The following is a 15,991-nucleotide window of genomic DNA, read 5'->3' as shown; positions in this document are numbered from 1 at the left end:
GAAGAATGCAGATGTGCCTTCTTTCTTTTTCTCAACTTTAAATTTGTATTGAACAATTTTCAAGGAATGACAGGTACATCAGTAAAGGCACAAAAAGCATTGCAGTATTCAGGATAAGTAGAGCAAGTAATCGGGTAAGCAAATTAATGAACAGGTACAGGTGACAGGTAATGTTTCACTTAAGCAAACAGAGTGTGTGCAAGCTGACGCAAAGCCAGAGGTCACACATAGCCAAACTAAGACACCAAAAGAGGGACAAGCGTAACACAACAGACTTACAGACTTCCCTAAAGAAAATACCAGGTTGACCAGGGGGTCCCACACATCATCAAACCTAGTTGGCCTGTTAGGGTTGGAAGTAAGGCATTCAAAAAGAAAGCCTGCAATTTACGAATAAGGAATAGCCTGGGGGGGGGGGGGGGGGGGTCTCCAGCTTCTGGTGAGTAGGGCATGGGCTGCATTACAAACTTGGCTAATAAAGGTGATTTAATGTTTAGTGAACAACCTGGGTGCTGGTGAAATAAAGCCACCATTGGTTCTTGACACATTCCTTATCCAGCACCTCTGAGATCAATCTGAAGCAAACATCCCGAAACTCACTAATCACCAAGCAGAACCACCAGCAATGCACCTAATCACCAACCATAACATCACCTCTGAAGCAGGTGTCAGTAGCCGATAAGCTCCAGAGATAGGCATTCTTTCAATGAAAAGTCTGACTGGTTGCTATGAAAATATATCCACCTTCCTTTCTTTAATTTTCAATGCTTAAGTCCTATTCTCCTTACACTTTCAGCGTATTAATTCAACTATTTACTGCTTTATATCTATGCCCTGGGAAACTTTATCTGAAGTCCCAGGGATGTAGATACCAGTCTATTGTGACAAATGGCCACTGCTCGCTCCCGCGCGAGTAATAAAACGACATACACTTTCATTTGCAATTAACTATTTACCGCTCACACTCTCTCATAGTACCCAAATAATATTTTTGAATAATTATGTTGATCCGGACTTGATAAGAGACCAAATTATTTTAAGGAGTCGCACTGGAGATCAAAATTGATAACATTTTATGGCACCTAATGTGTTTTTATGTGCTACTTGGTGTTGTTGCTATGATCACTGTGAACTGTTGCAAAATTTACTTATTCATTCAATAGGCTGTGTTTTGTTGATCAAAAATAAAGAAAAAAATTGCATTAAAAAAAATGACAATTAAAAAAAACACATAAAGAGTTACCTTAGGGACTGAACTTTTTAATATGCTTGTCAAGAGGGTATATTACTTTTATTTTTTAAATTATGGGCTTATAATTGGCAATAGATGCAAAACTTAAAAAATGCGCCTTTATTTCCAAATAAAATATTGGTGTCATACACAGTACTAGGGAAATATTTTAAAAGTTGCAATAATTGGGAAAAAATGGGCACATAAAATGTGTGGCTTTTATCCACAGTAGAACGTCTCATTTTAAAACTCTAATGGCTGAAAACGAAGTAATAATGTTTTTTTTTTTCATTTTTTCTTATTATTCTCATTAAAATTCATTTAGAATAAAATAATTCTTAGTGCAATGTACCTCCCAAAGAAAGCCTAATTGGTGGTGGAAAAAACGATATAGATCATTTTGTTGTGATTAGTAGTGATTAAGTTATTGGCAAAAGAAAGGGAGGAGCGCTGAAAGGTGAAAATTGCTCTGGTCCTAAAGGGGAAAAACCCCTTAGTTAATACTAAAAACTAAAACTAATACTAAAAGAAAACTCAAATTAATTTATAAAGAAGAACTCAACCTTTTAAGGCCATAGTGAGCTGTATAACCAAAAGATAGTGTATATTCATACATTCATTTTCAATCTTGTTAGAAAATCACACAAAAAAATCACATAGCACATATAGGTATAAACACATAAAGAACAGTTCCTAGGACCTTGGAGACTAATTAGCATTGGTGTTGTGGTATCTAGCCTTTATGATTGAACATAATTAACATGAATCACAATAATTTCACACAGATAAATAATGCAATCAATATTATTCAACTATATACATGATTACAATATCATAAATAAGTTCCTCAAGAATGCCTTGTAAATTCATTATTTATAAACACATAATACATAAATACATTTACTCACAGAAAATAGTGCATGTGTCATTGAACATTTAATCAATTACAAGATTATAACATAAAGCTGAAAACGAAGCCACAAAATAGAGACATTTACCGTTACAGTGGACCTCAAGTGGAACTAAACAGATGACAAACATTTGCACCACAATCTGAAATAGGACTTTTCAAGAGTCCCACATTTTATTTTGGTCATGGTTATTTTGGTCTATGGTCTAAGATCTAAGGATAAGCTCTCTGCTGGTCATCCATTGTTATTCTTTGTTTATTCAGCTCATAGATGGATGTAATGGGGCCCTAGGCAAGGTACCTTGTGAGTATTCAACATTGTATCCAATCCATAAAAGGCATATACTTATTCTAGCAATATAAATATGTTGCTTTATGGACTGGATACAAACTTGAGCAATTTAAAATATGTTTAAAGGGATACTGTAGGGGGGTCGGGGGAAAATGAGCTGAACTTACTGCGGGGGACCATTAGAAGCCCCGGGTAAGTTCAGCTCATTTTCCCCCGACCCCCCTACAGTATCCCTTTAAGGTATGTGCTGGTTTACAGCTTTGGATTTATGCCCCAGGTGGACTTATTCACGGATAAACTGTATATGAATGTGAGGCCAATCATAAACTGTCATCGTGTGATCATAACACTCCTTTGTTTCCTGTATAAGCTGATCATGATTCTAACCAGCCAATTAGAGAAGTACAAATCAGTACAAATCTATCACCTGATACATTGATTGTTTATCTCTATGAATTGACATTAGAGGAGAAATCCTCCTGGAAGATTTTGATTGTTTCTATTGTAGAGATGTGTAAATAGAATACATGCATACAAATGTATGCATGTATTATATTTCTCATATCAATATGACTATACACGAACATGGTAGAAAAGCTAATGTTCAACAAGGTGTTCAAAAACTCTGTGCGCAAAGCTGATTGTTGTGCTGTCCTTTGACCCCTTACTGATGAGGTTTCTGTGGCACTTTGCTATAGAGCAAATTTTTTAACTATCGCTTTGTTATATGATCACCAGCCAGTCAAGGAACTGTTTAACGCTTTTGGTTGCAATGGACACATATGTCCGGTTCTCTTATGAAGCAAGGTGAAACACTCGCATCGGGTGCAGAGATTACAGGGGCAGCATGTTTGTATTGTGTGTTTCCACTTACAGCATGCAGTCATCATTGGGGAAAAGTAGCTTGTTGTGCTGTCTGAGGAGTCTGACAGTGAGTGAGGAGGGGGGAGGCAGGAGAGCAGCAGTGTTTCATTTGACTAGCATAGCAGAAGGGAGGAGGTGGAACTTCTGTCCTCACTGAGGAGGAATGGAGGACGGCCGACTGGCTGAGGGTAAGCAGTTTGTTTGTCATAGATTCGCAGCCAGCCAGCATGTTATTGTGTTAAGCTGCAGCATGACATGTCTCAAGTTGTTGCATATGCTCCCTTGCTGACTTAGAACATCCTCACAAGTGTTATGTGTGCATCCTCACAAGTTTGCCTCGGGCAGCAAAACGTCTAGAACCGGCCCTGTGCACACAGTTCTAAAAATTGAATTGAAAGGTTTAAACCTAAAGTGGATGAGATCCTTTTGCTTTCAAAAGCATTTAACACGGGTCCTGGCTCTATTGTCTCTAAAAACTATTTTAGGAATAGATGGTCTCTACTTCACCATTTTTTTTCAACCTGTAGATAAAGTATTAGGTTGTGTTGTGCCCCAAGATACTGCAGAGTAGTGCAGGGAGCACAGTATGGTATCAAATTCTAGTGGCGGGTCAGGTCCACACTCTTCTCTCTTAACTGCAGCTGGGTGCTGTACAGCCTCATAGCTTTGAATAGCTTCAAGGTGTCCCTGCAAGTCATGAGACATGCATGGAAAGTTGTTCAGAGGAGCTTTTCCAGCACATTTGCCAGCTGCAGGGAAGAGAGGAGCATGCATCTGACCTAACACTAGAGGTAGTTAATATACTGTGTTCCCTGCAGCTTAAGTTGGATTGTGGCTATGGGGCGGCACAGGGAAGAGGCCTTGAGATAAGAGCGGAGTGGCTCTCCCCCCACTTCCTCCTGTTGAGGAAGTCTTGGGGCTATTATTGCTCCCCTGATTGTAAAGGAAGATGTCTTTAAAAAACGATGTATCGGTGCCTGTTATACCTATAAAAAGAAGACTGCTCAGGTGGCTTTGAAATAAAAGGAAAAATAAGGACATATGTGGAGAAATGGGCATTACAATTGCTTAGCAATGCTACTTCTGCTTGTAGTTACAGCATTTAAAGGAAATTGGGTGTGTGACATAGAGGAATTATGTCATTAGGCACTGTGTCCAATCATAGCCCTGAACCATTCCTTAAAGTACACCTGAAGTGAGAGGGATATGGAGAATGACATATTTATTTCCTTTTAAACAATGCAGATTGCTTGGCTGTCCTGCTGATCCGCTGCCTTTATCATGCTATGCTGTAAACCCTGAACAAGCATGCAGATCAGATTTTTCTGACTGGAGTCTGACTGGATTAGCTGCATGCTTGTTTCAGGTATGTGATTCAGACACTACTGCAGCAAAAGAGATCAGCAGGACTGCCAGCCAGGCCACTGGTATTATTTAAAAAGAAATAAATATGGCAGCCTCCATATCACTCTCACTAATTTATGACAGTTTTTATGACATCTTCAGCTCTTGGGAACTGAATATGTCCCAAATTCAGCTACATCCTATGTGGCCAGAGGCAACTAACACATGTCCAGTTCTTATCAGCAATATATCAACTAAGTGACAGAATAAAGGAGTTCTGCTCTTGCCCTTGCATGTCCTTGTACAGTTAAGGGTCTGAATTACTTGAAGTTAATGAAATCTCAGAACTTTCCAGAGGATATCTGATTAAGGCATGTAATGGCCTGAGTCAACAATCAATATATTCTTAGTTATTGATTAAAAGCACTTCTTCATGCTGAGAACACCACAGAAATATAGCTTGCATAGGGATATGAAAAAAAATACATTTTACAAGATGCATGAGCAATATTTGCACCTTTCAGCCTTCCTCCAGATGTGCTGCTGAAACGCAAATATGCCATGTCTCCATTCGCTTAATATTAAGATGTAGATGCAATCAGTACGACTCCTAGATTAGCTATGCAAATGATAGAGCAAATTAATATATTCCTGAGCAGGGATGAATAAATGAACACATAAAATCTAATGAATTGACAAATAATCACGCATGAATGTAAACATGCATTTTAAATATTTATGTAGATTAGTAATTTTTAATTACAATGAGGAACCACATTGAGCATTTGGGATATATTACATTATTATGACTACAGGTTTTGATGTAGTGTCATATACATATCTTCTACTTGTCTGAAGCCTTCTCCACTATCTGCTAGATATCATGGCAGTGTTTTCTCTGACAGTTCTTGTCAGAGGTTTTTTTAAGTTACAAAAAAGATTCCATCTAGAATACGGAGCCCTACATACTCATAAGGCTGTTTTTTTTACATTTTTGGTGCAACCTCTATAATGGAAATTACAGCACTTTTTAAAAATAAAAACTTAAAGTATAACCTGCTCTACAAGAAAAAAAACAAACAACTTTTGCAAATAAGACTCCAGACTGAACATAGAAGATCAGGATGTGCTTAGTCAAGGTAAAGCACACAAGTCATTATCTAATTAGAATTTGTAGCTACCGTACTTACTGTTGACATTAAAATATTAACTCCCTAAATTGAAAATTAAGTAACTACTCTTAGGTACATAAAAGAACATTGTAAAGAGTTGCCTGCGTGTGAAAATGTACACTTTCAATGCACAGAGCAGTAAAAGATCATGCCGCTTTGCTTATCTCTGCTAGTCAGCAAATGTACAAATTGTAGAGAAGAATATGGAGGCTGCCATATTTATAGTATTTCCTTTTAAACAATACCAGTTGCCTGGCAGCCCTGCTGATCTATTTGGCTGCAATAGTGTCTTGATCACATCAGAAACAAGCATGCAGTTAATTCTGAAAGATCTGACAATAATGTCAGAAACACCTGATCTGCTGCATGCTTGTTCAGGGTCTGTGGCTAATCTATGGCTAAAAGTATTAGAGGCAGAGGATCAGCAGGACAGCAAGGAAACTAGTATTGCTTGAAAGGAAATAAATATGGCAGCTCCATATAGAGGGATCAGTTGTCCTTTAATAGGATATGGCCCAGTGGCTTTATTCAATGCAGAACATGCTTCTGCAGTTTTAAAGGAACTGGCAGGTATTAAATATAGTAACGCTATGCTGCCTGTGAGATCTTTTTTTATAATAGACCTTTATTTTTCCCTTGAATTATCTTAGGCTTAGCAAGCATATCTAAGCTTATAGAGACTAGAGGGGAGAATAGTGAGAAACCATGTGTTGCTTCAAGGAAAAACACAGCAACATTTGCAGGAGCGCAACTACAAGTCATGAGACCCCCCCCCCGTAAAAATCAGATGGGGACTCCCAATTTTCGCTTCAAATCCTTTCTCTTGCCTAGCCGTGGTGTGTGCGTGTGTGCGAGCGTGCGTGTGTGTGTGTGTGTGTGTGTGTGTGTGTGTGTGTGTGGGGATCTTGCAAGGGTCATAAAACAAGTGTAGCCATCACAATCTTCACACATATAACAAGTATAGCCACAAAAACACCTTATCTGGAGGATGGACTCCTTCATTGGAAGAATGGAAGGTTAGTAGATGTAGTCCCCTCAGAGCTCTGGGCCTCCCTGTGGTTACAGGCCCCCCCCCCATAGTTACACCCCTGAGCAATTTGGACAGGCTACCAATTAGCCTAGTTGGCTTTTCCCATGAAATGAGTTGGCCAACTGGCCATTTAATGTATGAACAAGACAAAGACTGCAAATGGAATAACTTCCTGCTAACTGACTGGTAAACCTTCTCACTTAGATAAAGTTAAATTGGAATTATCACATTTTATGGAAATGTATGCAGCTTAAAATTGGATAAATAACATTGATTTATTACTGAATCTAACTGATTGAATAAATTGAATGTAAATAAATTGAATTGAATGTAGAAAAATTCAGATTTGATAACCTGGGGTTTTCTCCAGCCTATGTGTCCCTTACCACGTCTCCGCTCCAAACTGCTCTCCCAGGGTCCCCTCCATAGCAGCCGCTGACCAGGCCAGATCAGCAGACTCTGTGCATGTGCAAGCACGTGGCCGTGCTGCTTGCAACCACTCTCCTAGCTATGGTAGCATTCTGTGCAAGCACAGAAGTACTGCTCAAAACGCTCCTGGCTGGGTCGGTGGCTGCTACAGGGGGAATCCCGGGAGTCCAGCTTAGAGAAGAGCTGTGGTCGAGGGACACATAGGCTTCCAGGGTATAGAGGAAGTCCCAGGGAAGGAAATCTGATTTTTTTTTTACATTTTCCGGATGTTTCCTTTAAAGACTTGAAATTATGAACATGTCATTGACTTTCTCTACTGAATTGACATTGATCATTACATATTTATGAACAAGTTTAACAGTATAGTATAGACAAAAAGGGGTTGTCCTGAAAACAAGCTGCTAGCTTAAATGGCCATAGCAATGTTGAGCTCGGACTGAAAGAGCCACCGAGCTTCCTGTTGATTAAGGGAAGGTTCACACTGGTCTGCATTGAGAACTTGAACTTTTATTGCATGCAACTTTCAGACACCCTGGGCCATGTCCTATTAAGTTTTCTTCTGAGTTTTCTCAAAGGAGATACATTTTAATCTTATCTACAAAAAATATATGATATAGCCCTATGCCCCTTATTCAATTCACTTTACTTTTTCTCCTAAGTTTTCTCCTAGGAGATCATTTTTCGCAATCTGTTTAAAATAACTTTTCAGAGCTCAGCAACTGAAAAGTATGAAAAATGTCCTGTTAAAAGTATTTTCTTACTTGCTGCTGGCATAAATGGCATTTTTTTGATGAGGTGTAAATAATATCCCCTAGCAGAAAGCGTAGGAGAGAACGTGAATTGAATAAGGGTCTAAGTGAGTTTCTGTGTATTCCAACGTGCATGGATTCCCACAGTGACTCAATGACTGTTAACAAGAAAATGTGCATATGGGAAATGCTCCTGGCAGTTTCCTGTCTGGGAACCCTGTTGCATTGTGGGAAATATCTGTTTACAGCTGTTTCCAACTGCCAAAAAAAACATGCAGCAGCTACATCACTTGCCAACAGTAAAAATGTCACCATGTAATAAATGTCAGAATGTAAATCAGGGATTTAAAAGATTTTACAATGGACAAACCCTGACTAAATCATTTATACATAATTATTGTAAAAATGAAGCACTTTTTGTATTACATTATTTTCACTGGAGTTCTTCTTTAAGTGTGAAAGATCCCATTAACTTTCATTTGAAGTTCAAATGTGACTTATCATACAGGAAAAAGCATACAATGGGGTTCACCATGCCAGTTTGCAATAGTTGTGCCAAGGTATTCTCTGCATGAAGTTTTTCAAAAAATAGTCTCATAATACTGTCACCTTGCGGATAGAGATATTAATATAAATACGTGAAACAAAGTACAACAAAATAAGTGTTAAAGCACAGCTGACAAACATAGCTGCCAAACAAAGAACACAATCACAGTTTCTCTTTCTATCATTTAAGTTCCCTAGAGCCACCCTCTAGTTCAGCCTCATGTTCTGCAACAAGGGGTATGTCATCTGTGAATCTTATTGTGACAAACAGCTTCCATTCCCTGCTATTCCAGTTCCTAGCCTAAGAAGATAGAACATGAGGAAAACTAAAATCATGAAACAAACTACAGATGGGAATTGAGGAGCAAAAGAGCTGTGATCTGATTATAAGGAGAAGCATTGGCTCAAATGAAAAACAAAAAACTATAGCTATCCTTGAGGTTTGATCTCAACAGATGGGTGAAGCAATGAAGGCAGTAACTAGATAACCTTAGGGAAGATTTGCAAAGAATAAGAATAGCAAAACAGACCCATAACAGCGCCACCCATATGGGAATTAGTTACAGCAAAATGACACAATTCTTTTAATCTCTCTCACCACTGTACATTAAATTAACATGTATTGCAGTACAATAGAAAAAATAACTTACTGATGCAGCTGAAATGCCTGCTAGAGGCATAGCCAGAAATCATGCAGCCCCATAAAAAAGTTTGGTTTGAGGCACCCTTAGAAGTCCCCCTTTCCACACACACCAATTTTAAGTAGCCAGAGGGGCACCTCAGTTTTAAGTAGCCCTTCAATAACAGTATCCAGAGGCAGCCCCCAGTATTAGCCTCAGGTAGTGCCCAGTATAGGTAGGCTGAACCTCCCCCACCAGTAAAGGTAGCCCCTCAGTGTAGGTATCCAGAGATGTTCCCCCATATAGTTAGCCAGAACCCCCGCCCCCCGCCAGTATAAGTAGCCAGAAGAACCATCGTAATATAGGTAGCAAGAGGGTCCATAGTATAGGTAGGCAGAAGTGCCCTCCCTCAAGTATAGGTAGCCTTAAGGACCACCAGTATAGGTAGTAGGAGATGCTTACCTGAGGAAAATGTATGCGTGCTCTAACACCAAGTTTTAACCCTAGCAAGTCAGGCTCTGCAAATCTGGCTCAATTGGCTATTCATGAAGCAATGCTCATGCAAATATGCATTTGCTTTCGCACGCCAAACTATGCAGGGTCAAATTAAACGAATACCGCAAAGCAGTCGCCCTGCGGTAATTAAATCATGCCACATTAGCACTATCCAGGAGCGCCACGGGGAGGCTTCCCAATGCCCCCATACAACCGGGGGACCGCGGGGTCCCAGGCACTCTCACCGCCTGGGAACTACAGCAGCACCCCGGAGGGGGAGGCTGGAAAGCGCAGGCGACCCCCCCAAGCGTGGCCAGCGCCGGGGGGAGCCGTCCGCTCCAACCTCCCAATATTAAAAGCAGGCACTTACCTAAACGTCCATTGCGCTTTAGAGCTCAGGGCTGACTCACACACAACACTCCAGAGGGGGGGGGGGGGACAGGTGCAAACAACTCACTCCAGGGCTCACACCACCAGAGCAAGCCATCTTCCACCTGCCTCCAAAGGATACAACTGCAAAAAATGCTTACCTGAGGAAAATGTATGCATGCTCTAATACCAAGTTTTAACCCTAGCAAGTCTAGCTCTGCAAATCTGGCTCAATTGGCTATTCATGAGGAAATGCTCATGCAAATATGCATTTGCTTTCGCACGCCAAACTATGCAGGGTCAAATACAACCGGGGGACCGTGGGGTCCCAGGCACTCTCACCGCCTGGGAACCACAGCAGCACCCCAGAGGGGGAGGCTGGAAGGCGCAGGTGACCCCCCAAAGCGTGGCCAGTGCCGGGGGAAGCCGTCCGCTCCAACCTCCCAATATTAAAAACAGGCACTTACCTTAACGTCCATTGCGTTCTGCTACATGCGCATTAACTTGGGGGCACCACATGAGAAAGGAGTGAAGCATGGGTCACCCCAAGCTTTAGAGCTCAGGGCTGGCTCACACACAAAACTCCAGAGGGGGGGGGGAGGACAGGTGCAAACAACTCACTCCAGGGCTCACACCACAAGAGCAAGCCATCTTCCACCTGCCTCCAAAGGATATAACTGTAAAAAATGCGTACCTGAGGAAAATGTATGCGTGTTCTAACACCACGTTTTAACCATACCAAGTCTGGCTCTGCAAATCTGGCTCAATTGGCTATTCATGAGGCAATGCTCATGCAAATATGCATTTGCTTTCGCATGCCAAACTATGCAGGGTCAAATACAACTGGGGGACCGCGGGGTCCCAGGCACTCTCACCGCCTGGGAACCACAGCAGTACCCCAGAGGGGGAGGCTGGGTGGTGCAGGTGACCCCCCCAAGCGTGGCCAGCACCGGGGGGAGCCGTCCGCTCCAACCTCCCAATATTAAAAACAGGCACTTAACTTAACGTCCATTGCGTTCTGCTACATAGGTAGTAGGAGGCCCCCCCCCACATATTTAGTTGAAGTAGCCACCCCCAGTGTAGGTAGGCAGAGGAAACCCTCACTATAGGTAGTCAGATGTAACCCCCAAGCATAGGTAGCCATAAGGACCCCCAGTATAGGTGGTCAGATGTGACCCCCCCCATTATCAAGTATGGGTAGCCTTAAGAACCTCACAATATAGGTAGTCAGAGGGCCACCATTATAGGTAGGCAGGAAGACCCCCCCCCCCCATATAGGTAGGCAGAACGATCACTCCAGTATAAATCACCAGAAGCCCCCCAGTAGCTAAATGTAGCCCCCTCCCATGCACAGTATCAGCAGCAGCGTATAGAAGAAGTGACTCACCTCTCTGGGCCCCACTGAGCATCTATCTTCTCCAGGCATCCGCTATGGTGACCCCTACACCACTGGTGCCTGCAGGTCTTATGGGGACACTCTTCAGAGCCTAGCTGCAGCTAACTGCCTCAGGAAGGGATTACACTTGTATCTGTGGAAAATGCAGATGGTCTTGCAGAAGCATTTTTCCACATGATATGTGTGTTTTCTGTGTTCTGAAGCAGAACACTGCTCTGAATGAATTCAGAACTAGAATTTCAGGCACAGTGGACCATGGCAGGGGGGGGGGGTTAACCCACCCTTGCTGCCACCTCCATGGGCTGCCGTGCTTGGTGTGTTCCAGCTACTTTCTCCTTCTGGCTGTGAAGGATGAAATATTGAGAGCTAGAATGCACAATGATGGGCAACACACATAAAAAAAATGTTTGTGGTCTTGTTTCATAGCTCTGGATATTCTTTTTCAGAGAGGGCTACAGGTGAGTAGAGTTGGGCCGAACCTCCGATTTTAGGTTCGCGAACCTGGTTCGCGAACTTCCGCGGAAGGTTCGGTTCGCGTTAAAGTTCGCGAACCGCAATAGACTTCAATGGGGATGCGAACTTTGAAAAAAAATGGAAAAGATGTTTCAAGGGGTCTAACACCTGGAGGGGGGCATGGCGGAGTGGGATACATGCCAAAAGTCCCCGGGAAAAATCTGGATTTGACGCAAAGCAGCGTTTTAAGGGCAGAAATCACATTGAATGCTAAATGACAGTCCTAAAGTGCTTTCAAACATCTTGCATGTGTATACATCAATCAGGTAGTGTAATTAAGGTACTGCTTCACACTGACACACCAAACTCACCGTGTAACGCACCGCAAACAGCTGTTTGTGTAGTGACGGCCGTGCTGGACTGGTGCGCACCATGGCGAGAGTGCAGGTTTTGGTGGCTTTACAGCCCATATGGTCGCCTGGCCTGTCCATATCGGGTATGCACGGAGTGGTATATCACACTGCGTGCACTCACGTAGGTAGGTGGGTTCACTTAACTGCACAGGTATGCGCACTGATGCGGTGGGTTCACTGAACAGAACAGGTATACAGTGGCGGGTTCACAGAACAGGTATGCAGTGGCGGGTCCACTGAACAGAACAGGTATGCAGTGGCGGGTTCACTAAACAGAACAGGTATACAGTGGCGGGTTCACTAAACAGAACAGGTATACAGTGGCGGGTTCACAGAACAGGTATGCAGTGGCAGGTTCACTGAACACAACAGGTATGCAGTGGCGGGTTCACTGAACAGGTATGCAGTGGCGGGTCCACTGAACAGAACAGGTATGCAGTGGTGGGTTCACTAAACAGAACAGGTATACAGTGGCGGGTTCACTAAACAGAACAGGTATACAGTGGCGGGTTCACAGAACAGGTATGCAGTGGCGGGTTCACTGAACACAACAGGTATACAGTGGCGGGTCCACTGAACAGAACAGGTATGCAGTGGCGGGTTCACTGAACACAACAGGTATACAGTGGCGGGTCCACTGAACAGAACAGGTATGCAGTGGCGGGTTCACTAAACAGAACAGGTATACAGTGGCGGGTTCACTAAACAGAACAGGTATACAGTGGCGGGTTCACAGAACAGGTATGCAGTGGCAGGTTCACTGAACACAACAGGTATGCAGTGGCGGGTTCACTGAACAGGTATACAGTGGCGGGTCCACTGAACAGAACAGGTATGCAGTGGTGGGTTCACTGAACAGGTATACAGTGGCGGGTCCACTGAACAGAACAGGTATGCAGTGGCGGGTTCACTGAACAGGTATGCAGTGGTGGGTTCACAGAACAGGTATGCAGTGGTGGGTTCACAGCACAGGTATGCAGTGGTGGGTTCAATGAACAGGTATACAGTGGCGGGTCCACTGAACAGAACAGGTATGCAGTGGCAGGTTCACTGAACAGGTATGCAGTGGTGGGTTCACAGCACAGGTATGCAGTGGTGGGTTCACAGCACAGGTATGCAGTGGTGGGTTCACAGCACAGGTATGCAGTGGTGGGTTCACAGCACATGTATGCAGTGGTGGGTTCACAGCACAGGTATGCAGCCAGACAGGAACAAGTTAAGCCTAACTAATCTTTCCCTGAGAGACAGTCTGCAGCAGCTCGCCCTACTCTCACTAACGCAGGCAGCACACGAGTGACCGTAATGGCCGCCGCTGCCTGCCTTATATAAGGGGGGGGGGGGCTCCAGGGGCTAGTGTAGCCTAATTGGCTACACTGGGCCTGCTGACTGTAATGTAGAGGGTCAAAGTTGACCCTCCATGTGCATTATGGGGCGAACCGAACTTCCGCAAAGGTTCGCCTGCGGGACGCGAACGCGAACCACGGAAGTTCGCATGGAACCGTTCGCAGGCAAACCGTTCGGCCCAACTCTACAGGTGAGCTTGTTGATAAAAAAAAAACAAAAAAAAAAAAACAGCAGTGCAAGAATTACACTAGTTGAACAAACAAACAGAACATTTATATTGCGCTTTTCTCCTGGTGGACTCAAAGTGCAAGAGCTGCAGCCACTAGGGCATGCTCTATAGGCAGTAGCAGTGTTAGGGAGACTTGCCCAAGGTCTCCTACTGAACAGGTGCTGGATTACTGAACAGGCAGAGCCAAGATTTGAACCCAAGTCTCCTGTGTCAGAGGCAGAGCCCTGAACCATGACACTATCCAGCCACCCAACTGTCCAAAATGTGACTCTTAATAAGGGCTTCAGTTAAGAAAAACAACCAAGAGGAACAATATTTGCCAAGATGCCTTCTGGTGTCTGACACTGTGATTCCTTCACATGAAACTACTAAACAACAAAATAGTTCCCTTTCATGAACTAGATAAAAAATTGTTTAAAGTAATTTTGTGCGCATGCAGGGGCATTTGTAAAGCTTTGCAGTCCAACATAAATGCACTAATTCTGCCTTCCCCATTGACTACTGTATAGTCTGTAAAAATCCACAATTCCTTGGAACTCTGGCAAATGCTAGAGATTTCGGTGGAGTGGAATATGCCGATTCTGCTCATCTCTTGGTAATTCTCTGGATATGCTATGCCTTACAAATTGTGCATAATTAGACTTTAGAAAAATAATGTAGGAAAAAAGGCAGCAGGAACTGAATACAAGACACAGCTTTGACCCTGTTTGAGTCACAAACAGTTGTCTAACTCTTGCCCCTTTTTTACATAAAATATTTCATGATCAAGACTGTTTAACATTTTTGAGTATGAATTCTATATATGGTTAATGCTGTGCATGATATATTAGAGGGAACAGCTACTGGCCTTGAATAAAGCTAATATACATGATTGAGATCTGAGAGCATTCTTTTCTCAAGGAAACTGGCTAATTTTATTTGAGAAATGTCAAACGATTACATTGCAGCCATTGTTTATTCATGTTTTCTTTATTACAGTCCATACAAGTACAGATAGTGCTGCACTGAAAGGTAAAACACATTTATATAATGTAACTTGGTGATTTACTCGCATAGATTATGAAAAATGCCTTTATATAGCATGCCAAAACATGTAAATGAACCCCTGGTAAAACTTGTTACAAAGCAGAGAGATACTGTTTAAGAAAAAGAATGAACCGACATAGAGCTGCAATATGTGCAGATACTTATTTTGCAGCATTTTAAATAAAATATGAAATACAGTAAAGATTAATATGGTGGCATCTTATACTTTGGTAGAGTAGCAATTTGCTTTATCCAAAGTGCAGGCATTAAAATGTTACTTTAGTTTCCCTAGCTGACCCTTGGAAACTTTATAGCTGATGCTTGCTAAGTATTGGAAAAAGTACAGTACATCCTTGGATTGCACATAACTTGGTTCGCAAGCCCTTTGCAAAACAAACAAACATTTTTATGAGTTTTTGACTTGATAAGCAAGCCACATCTTGATACACTGTACAAACACAGTACGTATACGAGTGTTACGTCATTACAACTGAGCCAGTGGTTCTTCTCTCTTCAAAGGACTTATTATGCAAAGTAAAAAAAAAAATTCAGTACCTCTTTTCAACTGCACTCCTTCTGTGAGACGATCTGCGCCCTCCCTTTCACTTTCAGCAGCTTTACTATCTCTCTGAAGGCTCCGGAGCAGACCCCGACCCTCCCCAAGGTTGCCTTATCTGATGTAGATAAGGATCGCCGCTTTAAATTCAGCTCCCATAGCCACCAGTGCGCCTACGTCACTGCGTCCTTCCTTACTCAGCATGTCTCGTCTCTGCTGAGGGGGTGCGGCTTCACATGTACTGCTAGTAGTGATGTGAGCACCCCCACATGACTTGCACGAGACGACTGAAAGCCTGGGAACGAGGACGCGGGATGGACAAGGCTCTAGACTTGCGTAGGCGCACTAGTGGCTATGGGAGCTAAGTTTAAAGTGGCGATCCTGATCTACATCAGATAAGGCGACCCTGGGGAGGGTCAAGGTCTGCTCCGGAGCTTACAGAGAGATAATAAAGCTGCTGAATGTGAAAGGGAGGGCGCGCATCATCTCACAGGAGGAGTGCAATTGAAAAGAGGTACTAAAC

The 15,991-nt window shown here is 42.8% G+C and overlaps 1 protein-coding gene across 1 annotated transcript in view; it reads left to right on the top strand.

Moving 5' to 3' along the window:
* The window catches only part of TPH2 (tryptophan hydroxylase 2), a 364,990-nt gene extending 350,102 nt beyond the window's left edge, over positions 1 to 14,888 (top strand). Inside the window, exon 13 of the transcript XR_011030020.1 lies at positions 14,865 to 14,888. The gene's annotated coding sequence lies outside the window, so the exon portion shown is untranslated. The remainder of the gene's footprint in view (positions 1 to 14,864) is intronic.
* The last annotated feature ends 1,103 nt before the right edge of the window (positions 14,889 to 15,991 follow it).

Source organism: Hyperolius riggenbachi, chromosome 3 (genome assembly GCF_040937935.1).
Source record: "Hyperolius riggenbachi isolate aHypRig1 chromosome 3, aHypRig1.pri, whole genome shotgun sequence".
NCBI classification, from domain to species: domain Eukaryota; kingdom Metazoa; phylum Chordata; class Amphibia; order Anura; family Hyperoliidae; genus Hyperolius; species Hyperolius riggenbachi.
This window is presented reverse-complemented; position numbering and strand designations above follow the sequence as displayed.